We start from the raw sequence: 10,000 nt of genomic DNA on the forward strand, positions 1-10,000 counted from the left end.
CGTCGGTCAGTGAGTGCTGAAGGAAAGCTCCAGCGCGGAGCCCGCACCCACCGGGGAGGTGTAGCCCTGCAGGCTGAGCGCCGGGAGCCGTCGGTCAGTGAGTGCTGAAGGAAAGCTCCAGCGCGGAGCCCGCACCCACCGGGGAGGTGTAGCCCTGCAGGCTGAGCGCCGGGAGCCGTCGGTCAGTGAGTGCTGAAGGAAAGCTCCAGCGCGGAGCCCGCACCCACCGGGGAGGTGTAGCCCTGCAGGCTGAGCGCCGGGAGCCGTCGGTCAGTGAGTGCTGAAGGAAAGCTCCAGCGCGGAGCCCGCACCCACCGGGGAGGTGTAGCCCTGCAGGCTGAGCGCCGGGAGCCGTCGGTCAGTGAGTGCTGAAGGAAAGCTCCAGCGCGGAGCCCGCACCCACCGGGGAGGTGTAGCCCTGCAGGCTGAGCGCCGGGAGCCGTCGGTCAGTGAGTGCTGAAGGAAAGCTCCAGCGCGGAGCCCGCACCCACCGGGGAGGTGTAGCCCTGCAGGCTGAGCGCCGGGAGCCGTCGGTCAGTGAGTGCTGAAGGAAAGCTCCAGCGCGGAGCCCGCACCCACCGGGGAGGTGTAGCCCTGCAGGCTGAGCGCCGGGAGCCGTCGGTCAGTGAGTGCTGAAGGAAAGCTCCAGCGCGGAGCCCGCACCCACCGGGGAGGTGTAGCCCTGCAGGCTGAGCGCCGGGAGCCGTCGGTCGGTCGGTCGGTCAGTCAGTGAGTGAGTGAGTGTGTGTTGCGCTGGAGGAAAGCTCCAGCCCGGCGTCCGTCCCCACCGGGGAGGAGTAGGCCTGCTGACTGAGCGCTGGGAGCCGGGAGCCTTTCCTGCAGTCAGTCGGTCGGTCAGTGAGTGAGTGAGTGTGTGTGCTGAAGGGAAGCTCCAGCCCGGCGTCCGTCCCCACCGGGGAGGAGTAGGCCTGCTGACTGAGCGCTGGGAGCCGGGAGCCTTTCCTGCAGTCAGTCGGTCGGTCAGTGAGTGAGTGAGTGTGTGTGCTGAAGGGAAGCTCCAGCCCGGCGTCCGTCCCCACCGGGGAGGAGTAGGCCTGCTGACTGAGCGCTGGGAGCCGGGAGCCTTTCCTGCAGTCAGTCGGTCGGTCAGTGAGTGAGTGAGTGTGTGTGCTGAAGGGAAGCTCCAGCCCGGCGTCCGTCCCCACCGGGGAGGAGTAGGCCTGCTGACTGAGCGCTGGGAGCCGGGAGCCTTTCCTGCAGTCAGTCGGTCGGTCAGTGAGTGAGTGAGTGTGTGTGCTGAAGGGAAGCTCCAGCCCGGCGTCCGTCCCCACCGGGGAGGAGTAGGCCTGCTGACTGAGCGCTGGGAGCCGGGAGCCTTTCCTGCAGTCAGTCGGTCGGTCAGTGAGTGAGTGAGTGTGTGTGCTGAAGGGAAGCTCCAGCCCGGCGTCCGTCCCCACCGGGGAGGAGTAGGCCTGCTGACTGAGCGCTGGGAGCCGGGAGCCTTTCCTGCAGTCAGTCGGTCGGTCAGTGAGTGAGTGAGTGTGTGTGCTGAAGGGAAGCTCCAGCCCGGCGTCCGTCCCCACCGGGGAGGAGTAGGCCTGCTGACTGAGCGCTGGGAGCCGGGAGCCTTTCCTGCAGTCAGTCGGTCGGTCAGTGAGTGAGTGAGTGTGTGTGCTGAAGGGAAGCTCCAGCCCGGCGTCCGTCCCCACCGGGGAGGAGTAGGCCTGCTGACTGAGCGCTGGGAGCCGGGAGCCTTTCCTGCAGTCAGTCGGTCGGTCAGTGAGTGAGTGAGTGTGTGTGCTGAAGGGAAGCTCCAGCCCGGCGTCCGTCCCCACCGGGGAGGAGTAGGCCTGCTGACTGAGCGCTGGGAGCCGGGAGCCTTTCCTGCAGTCAGTCGGTCGGTCAGTGAGTGAGTGAGTGTGTGTGCTGAAGGGAAGCTCCAGCCCGGCGTCCGTCCCCACCGGGGAGGAGTAGGCCTGCTGACTGAGCGCTGGGAGCCGGGAGCCTTTCCTGCAGTCAGTCGGTCGGTCAGTGAGTGAGTGAGTGTGTGTGCTGAAGGGAAGCTCCAGCCCGGCGTCCGTCCCCACCGGGGAGTTGTGCCCGGGCCCGGGCCTCCTGCCGACGGACCGTGTGGCGCATTGTCCCGACTGCGGACTTTCTCCAGCAAAAAGGCGGAGGTGCAGTACCGCCATTTCGCCACACGAGGGACGGAATGGCACCCAACTGCCCCCTGGTGTCGAAAAAGCGCAAGGGCACCCGGGCCGGTCCGCCCCAGGCAGCGGCCGAGATGCAGCACCGGGGGCCCGGCCTGCCTGCCCTGGAGGTCAGCCTGCCAGCCCTGGAGGTCTGCCTTCCAGCCCTGGAGGACAGCCTGCCTGCCCTGGTAGCAGCACTGCCTGCCTTCCAGCCCTGGAGGTCTGCCTGTTAGCCCTGGAGGTCTGCTATCCAGCCCTGGTAGCAGCACTGCCTGCCCTGGAGGTCTGCCTGCCTGCCTTCCAGCCCTGGAGGTCTGCTATCCATCCCTGGAGGTCTGCCTGCCTGCCATCCAGCCCTGGAGGTCTGCTATCCAGCCCTGGTAGCAGCACTGCCTGCCCTGGAGGTCTGCTATCCAGCCCTGGAGGACAGCCTGCCTGCCCTGGTAGCAGCACTGCCTGCCCTGGAGGTCTGCTATCCAGCCCTGGAGGACAGCCTGCCTGCCCTGGTAGCAGCACTGCCTGCCCTGGAGGTCTGCTATCCAGCCCTGGAGGACAGCCTGCCTGCCCTGGTAGCAGCACTGCCTGCCCTGGAGGTCAGCCTGTTAGCCCTGGAGGTCTGCCTGCCTGCCCTGGAGGTCAGCCTGTTAGCCCTGGAGGTCTGCCTGCCTGCCATCCAGCCCTGGCAGCAGCACTGCCTGCCCTGGTAGCAGCACTGCCTGCCCTGGAGGTCTGCTATCCAGCCCTGGTAGCAGCACTGCCTGCCCTGGAGGTCTGCCTGCCTGCCTGCCAGCCCTGGAGGTCTGCCTGTTAGCCCTGGAGGTCTGCTATCCAGCCCTGGAGGTCTGCTATCCAGCCCTGGTAGCAGCACTGCCTGCCCTGGAGGTCAGCCTGTTAGCCCTGGAGGTCTGCCTGCCTGCCCTGGTAGCAGCACTGCCTGCCTTCCAGCCCTGGAGGTCTGCCTGTTAGCCCTGGAGGTCTGCTATCCAGCCCTGGTAGCAGCACTGCCTGCCCTGGAGGTCTGCCTGCCTGCCTTCCAGCCCTGGAGGTCTGCTATCCATCCCTGGAGGTCTGCCTGCCTGCCATCCAGCCCTGGAGGTCTGCTATCCAGCCCTGGTAGCAGCACTGCCTGCCCTGGAGGTCTGCTATCCAGCCCTGGAGGACAGCCTGCCTGCCCTGGTAGCAGCACTGCCTGCCCTGGAGGTCTGCTATCCAGCCCTGGTAGCAGCACTGCCTGCCCTGGAGGTCTGCCTGCCTGCCTGCCAGCCCTGGAGGTCTGCCTGTTAGCCCTGGAGGTCTGCTATCCAGCCCTGGAGGTCTGCTATCCAGCCCTGGTAGCAGCACTGCCTGCCCTGGAGGTCAGCCTGTTAGCCCTGGAGGTCTGCCTGCCTGCCCTGGTAGCAGCACTGCCTGCCTTCCAGCCCTGGAGGTCTGCCTGTTAGCCCTGGAGGTCTGCTATCCAGCCCTGGTAGCAGCACTGCCTGCCCTGGAGGTCTGCCTGCCTGCCTTCCAGCCCTGGAGGTCTGCTATCCATCCCTGGAGGTCTGCCTGCCTGCCATCCAGCCCTGGAGGTCTGCTATCCAGCCCTGGTAGCAGCACTGCCTGCCCTGGAGGTCTGCTATCCAGCCCTGGAGGACAGCCTGCCTGCCCTGGTAGCAGCACTGCCTGCCCTGGAGGTCTGCTATCCAGCCCTGGAGGACAGCCTGCCTGCCCTGGTAGCAGCACTGCCTGCCCTGGAGGTCTGCTATCCAGCCCTGGAGGACAGCCTGCCTGCCCTGGTAGCAGCACTGCCTGCCCTGGAGGTCAGCCTGTTAGCCCTGGAGGTCTGCCTGCCTGCCCTGGAGGTCTGCCTGCCTGCCTGTTAGCCCTGGAGGTCAGCCTGTTAGCCCTGGAGGTCTGCTATCCAGCCCTGGAAGCAGCACTGCCTGCCCTGGAGGTCTGCTATCCAGCCCTGGAGGTCTGCCTGCCTGCCCTGGCAGCAGCACTGCCTGCCCTGGAGGTCAGCCTGCCAGCCCTGGAGGTCTGCCTTCCAGCCCTGGAGGTCTGCCTGTTAGCCCTGGAGGTCTGCTATCCAGCCCTGGAGGTCTGCCTGCCAGCCCTGGAGGTCTGCTATCCAGCCCTGGAGGTCTGCCTGTTAGCCCTGGAGGTCTGCTATCCAGCCCTGGAGGTCTGCCTGCCTGCCTGTTAGCCCTGGAGGTCAGCCTGTTAGCCCTGGAGGTCTGCCTGTTAGCCCTGGAGGTCAGCCTGCCAGCCCTGGAGGTCTGCCTTCCAGCCCTGGAGGTCTGCCTGCCTGCCTGTTAGCCCTGGAGGTCTGCCTTCCAGCCCTGGTAGCAGCACTGCCTGCCCTGGTAGCAGCACTGCCTGCCCTGGAGGTCTGCCTGCCTGCCCTGGAGGTCAGCCTGTTAGCCCTGGAGGTCTGCCTGCCTGCCCTGGAGGTCTGCCTGCCTGCCTGTTAGCCCTGGAGGTCAGCCTGTTAGCCCTGGAGGTCTGCTATCCAGCCCTGGAAGCAGCACTGCCTGCCCTGGAGGTCTGCTATCCAGCCCTGGAGGTCTGCCTGCCTGCCCTGGCAGCAGCACTGCCTGCCCTGGAGGTCAGCCTGCCAGCCCTGGAGGTCAGCCTGCCAGCCCTGGCAGCAGCACGGCCTACCTGCCTGCCTGCCCTGGAGGTCTGCCTGCCTGCCTGCCCTGGAGGTCAGCCTTCCAGCCCTGGCAGCAGCACGGCCTACCTGCCTGCCAGCCTGCCCTCCCCAGCCACACAGCCCTGCCTGCCTGCCTGCCAGCCCTGGAGGTCTCCCTGCCAGCCCTGGAGGTCTGCCTGCCTGCCTGCCTGCCTGCCTGCCTGCCCTGGAGGTCTGCCATCCTGCCTTCCAGCCCTGGAGGTCAGCCTGCCAGCCCTGGAGGTCAGCCTGTTAGCCCTGGAGGTCTGCCTGCCTGCCTGCCTGCCTGCCCTGGAGGTCAGCCTGCCAGCCCTGGAGGTCTGCCTGCCTGCCTGCCTGCCCTGGAGGTCAGCCTGCCAGCCCTGGCAGCAGCACGGCCTACCTGCCTGCCTGCCCTGGAGGTCTGCCTGCCTGCCTGCCCTGGAGGTCAGCCTTCCAGCCCTGGCAGCAGCACGGCCTACCTGCCTGCCAGCCTGCCCTCCCCAGCCACACAGCCCTGCCTGCCTGCCTGCCAGCCCTGGAGGTCTCCCTGCCAGCCCTGGAGGTCTGCCTGCCTGCCTGCCTGCCTGCCCTGGAGGTCTGCCATCCTGCCTTCCAGCCCTGGAGGTCAGCCTGCCAGCCCTGGAGGTCAGCCTGTTAGCCCTGGAGGTCTGCCTGCCTGCCTGCCTGCCTGCCCTGGAGGTCAGCCTGCCAGCCCTGGAGGTCTGCCTGCCTGCCTGCCTGCCCTGGAGGTCAGCCTGCCAGCCCTGGCAGCAGCACGGCCTACCTGCCTGCCTGCCCTGGAGGTCTGCCTGCCTGCCTGCCTGCCTGCCCTGGAGGTCTGCCTGCCTGCCTGCCTGCCCCGGAGGTCAGCCCCAGGCAGCCGGGTGGCCTGCCTGCTGCTGCTAGGCCGCTGCCCCGAGCCGCCGACCCCATCGACAGGAACACGAGAGAGTTTACAAGCGAGAGGAGGCCACATATTCGACACCTTTCGTGCTCGTTTTAGTCTCCAGTCTGTTTTGACGTGTGTTATTCTGAATCTGCTGCTTTAACTCAAGGGATTCTGTCGCGATTGATGCCTTGTCCTTCGCTGTATGTTTGCACTGGTGTTGTAAGTCGCCCTCTGTAAGATCATCATTTATTATCTGCCAAGAAATAAAGATCATCATAATGTTCCCCAACTTTCAGCTTCTGGGGAGTTTGTTCCAGAGTGTGACGACTCTCTCTCTATCACCATCTCTCTCTCTATCTCCATCTCTCTATCACCATCTCTCTCTCTATCTCCATCTCTCTATCACCATCTCTCTCTCTATCTCTATCTCTCTATCACCATCTCTCTCTCCATCTCCATCTCTCTCTCTATCTCCATCTCTCTCTATCTCCATCTCTATCTCCACCTCTCTCTCCCTCTCCACCTCTCTCTCTCTCTATCTCTCCCTCTCTCTCACTGTGTGTGTGTGTGTGTGTGTGTGTGTGTGTGTGTGTGTGTGTGTGTGTGTGTGTGTGTGTGTGTGTGTGTGTACAGCAGTGTCCCTAGACGAGAGAGAGATCCCTAGACGGGGAAATTACTTTCAAACTGCAGTACCGAAATGTGTCCGTTAGATGGCAGCATGCACCAAGGAATGAAGGAAAGTGCAAAACAAAATGAAAAGGCACATCGCCTGGGCGAAAAATAATCGTAACAAATCAACGGGGGCATTTCTCGGAAAACTAACACCGGGGCAGTGCTCAGGGGGGTCCCACCTCGTGGCCACCCGGTTTGGGGGGCGATCGGGGCCGGTTCCGAAAATCGCTAAATCTCCCATAGCCAGCCCACGCTCCATCCGATAGAGCAATGCCGGGCGGCCGGCCGGCAACTACGGATCATAACAAATCAACGGGGGCATTTCTCCGAAAACTAACACCGGGGCAGTGCTCAGGGGGGTCCCACCTCGTGGCCACCCGGTTTGGGGGGCCATCGGGGCCGGTTCCGAAAATCGCTAAATCTCCCATAGCCAGCCCACGCTCCATCCGATAGAGCAATGCCGGGCGGCCGGCCGGCAACTACGGATCATAACAAATCAACGGGGGCATTTCTCCGAAAACTAACACCGGGGCAGTGCTCAGGGGGGTCCCACCTCGTGGCCACCCGGTTTGGGGGGCCATCGGGGCCGGTTCCGAAAATCGCTAAATCTCCCATAGCCAGCCCACGCTCCATCCGATAGAGCAATGCCGGGCGGCCGGCCGGCAACTACGGATCATAACAAATCAACGGGGGCATTTCTCGGAAAACTAACACCGCGGCAGTGCTCAGGGGGGTCCCACCTCGTGGCCACCCGGTTTGGGGGGCCATCGGGGCCGGCTGAAGAATCGCCCATACTCTGCCATAGGCAGCCCACGGTCCATCCGATCAGAGCAATGCCGGGCGGCCGGCAACCTATGGATCATAACACATCAACGGAGGCATGATAAGAGCATCTTTTATTATCTGCCAAGAAATATAGACCATCACAATGTTCCCCAACTTTCAGCTTCTACCACATCGCTGGGGAGTTTATTCCACTGTGTGACTACTCTCTCTCTATCTCTCTCTCTCTCTCTCTCTCTCTCTGTGTGTGTGTGTGTGTGTGTGTGTGTGTGTGTGTGTGTGTGTGTGTGTGTGTGTACAGCAGTGTCTCCGGTTTTCCTTTTGGAATGCCTTGAAGCCGGGGGGGCTTTGCACTCATGAGAACATAGGGTGTCCTTGCCCTCCTTTCGCAGCCCAGGGCATTGAGAGATCCCTAGACGGGGAAATTACTTTCAAACTGCAGTACCGAAATGTGTCCGTTAGATGGTAGCATGCACCAAGGAATGAAGGAAAGTGCAAAACAAAATGAAAAGGCACATCGCCTGGGCGAAAAATAATCGTAACAAATCAACGGGGGCATTTCTCCGAAAACTAACACCGGGGCAGTGCTCAGGGGGGTCCCACCTCGTGGCCACCCGGTTTGGGGGGCGATCGGGGCCGGTTCCGAAAATCGCTAAATCTCCCATAGCCAGCCCACGCTCCATCCGATAGAGCAATGCCGGGCGGCCGGCCGGCAACTACGGATCATAACAAATCAACGGGGGCATTTCTCCGAAAACTAACACCGGGGCAGTGCTCAGGGGGGTCCCACCTCGTGGCCACCCGGTTTGGGGGGCGATCGGGGCCGGTTCCGAAAATCGCTAAATCTCCCATAGCCAGCACACGCTCCATCCGATAGAGCAATGCCGGGCGGCCGGCCGGCAACTACGGATCATAACAAATCAACGGGGGCATTTCTCCGAAAACTAACACCGGGGCAGTGCTCAGGGGGGTCCCACCTCGTGGCCACCCGGTTTGGGGGGCGATCGGGGCCGGTTCCGAAAATCGCTAAATCTCCCATAGCCAGCCCACGCTCCATCCGATAGAGCAATGCCGGGCGGCCGGCCGGCAACTACGGATCATAAGAAATCAACGGGGGCATTTCTCCGAAAACTAACACCGGGGCAGTGCTCAGGGGGGTCCCACCTCGTGGCCACCCGGTTTGGGGGGCCATCGGGGCCGGTTCCGAAAATCGCTAAATCTCCCATAGCCAGCCCACGCTCCATCCGATAGAGCAATGCCGGGCGGCCGGCCGGCAACTACGGATCATAACAAATCAACGGGGGCAGTTCTCCAGAAACTAACACCGGGGCAGTGCTCAGGAGGCTCCCAGCTATCAGCCACCCTATCCCGGGACCGATGGGAGCACTTTAAAATTTTCGAGTCAGGGGACCAGACGGCCGAGTGAAAAACTTTGAAAAATTTTCTATCTCCTCACTCCCATTGACTTTGCATTAGGGCGACCAGGCGGCCGGCGGAAAAAAAATCATAACAAATCAACGGGGGCATTTCTCCGAAAACTAACACCGGGGCAGTGCTCAGGGGGCTCCCAGCTATCAGCCACCCTATCCCGGGACCGATGGGAGCACTTTAAAATTTTCGAGTTAGGGGACCAGGCGGCCGAGTGAAAAACTTTGAAAAATTTTCTATCTCCTCACTCCCATTGACTTTGCATTAGGGCGACCAGGCGGCCGGCGGAAAAAAAATCATAACAAATCAACGGAGGCATTTCTCCGAAAACTAACACCGGGGCAGTGCTCAGGGGGCTCCCAGCTATCAGCCACCCTACCCTGGGACCGATGGGAGCACTTTAAAATTTTCGAGTCAGGGGACCAGACGGCCGAGTGAAAAACTTTGAAAAATATTCTATCTCCTCACTCCCATTGACTTTGCATTAGGGCGACCAGGCGGCCGGCGGAAAAAAAATCATAACAAATCAACGGGGGCATTTCTCCAGAAACTAACACCGGGGCTGTGCTCAGGGGGCTCCCAGCTATCAGCCCCCCGGGTCTGGGGGCATTGTTTTTCTTTTTAATCATTTTGAGCATTTCCCCCAGTTTAGAGATGTGTGCCCCTAGACAACCCATTGAGAATAACTATGAAATGTTCTGAAGTTTTGATTTTCAAATGTCGGTGAAAATTGAAAAACGTCATATATTCTTCAAAGGAAGCATGGGGCGATGGTAGGGAGAGTCCCCGCAGCGTGCCTCGGCGGCGATGGGAGCGTTTTCGATGTCCCCGCCCCCCCCCCATAGGGATAGAAGGGGAGTTAGGTGACCAGGCGTCCCGGGTCCCAAAAATCGAAAAATTAATATAGAATGCTTTTTAATCCAGAAATAAAGTAGGGGGCAGTCCTGGTGAGAGTCCCAGCCACAGCCCCAGTGTGTTTTGGAGCCGTTTGGGGCCGGGTGAAAAACTTTGAAAAATGTTCTATCTCCTCACTCCCATTGACTTTACATTAGGGCGACCAGGCGGCCGGCGGAAAAAAAATCATAACAAATCAACGGAGGCATTTCTCCGAAAACTAACACCGGGGCAGTGCTCAGGGGGCTCCCAGCTATCAGCCACCCTATCCCGGGACCGATGGGAGCACTTTAAAATTTTCGAGTTAGGGGACCAGGCGGCCGAGTGAAAAACTTTGAAAAATTTTCTATCTCCTCACTCCCATTGACTTTGCATTAGGGCGACCAGGCGGCCGGCGGAAAAAAAATCATAACAAATCAACGGGGGCATTTCTCCGAAAACTAACACCGGGGCAGTGCTCAGGGGGCTCCCAGCTATCAGCCACCCTATCCCGGGACCGATGGGAGCACTTTAAAATTTTCGAGTTAGGGGACCAGGCGGCCG

Source organism: Amia ocellicauda, unplaced genomic scaffold (assembly GCF_036373705.1).
Source record: "Amia ocellicauda isolate fAmiCal2 unplaced genomic scaffold, fAmiCal2.hap1 HAP1_SCAFFOLD_106, whole genome shotgun sequence".
Taxonomy (NCBI): Eukaryota; Metazoa; Chordata; class Actinopteri; order Amiiformes; family Amiidae; genus Amia; species Amia ocellicauda.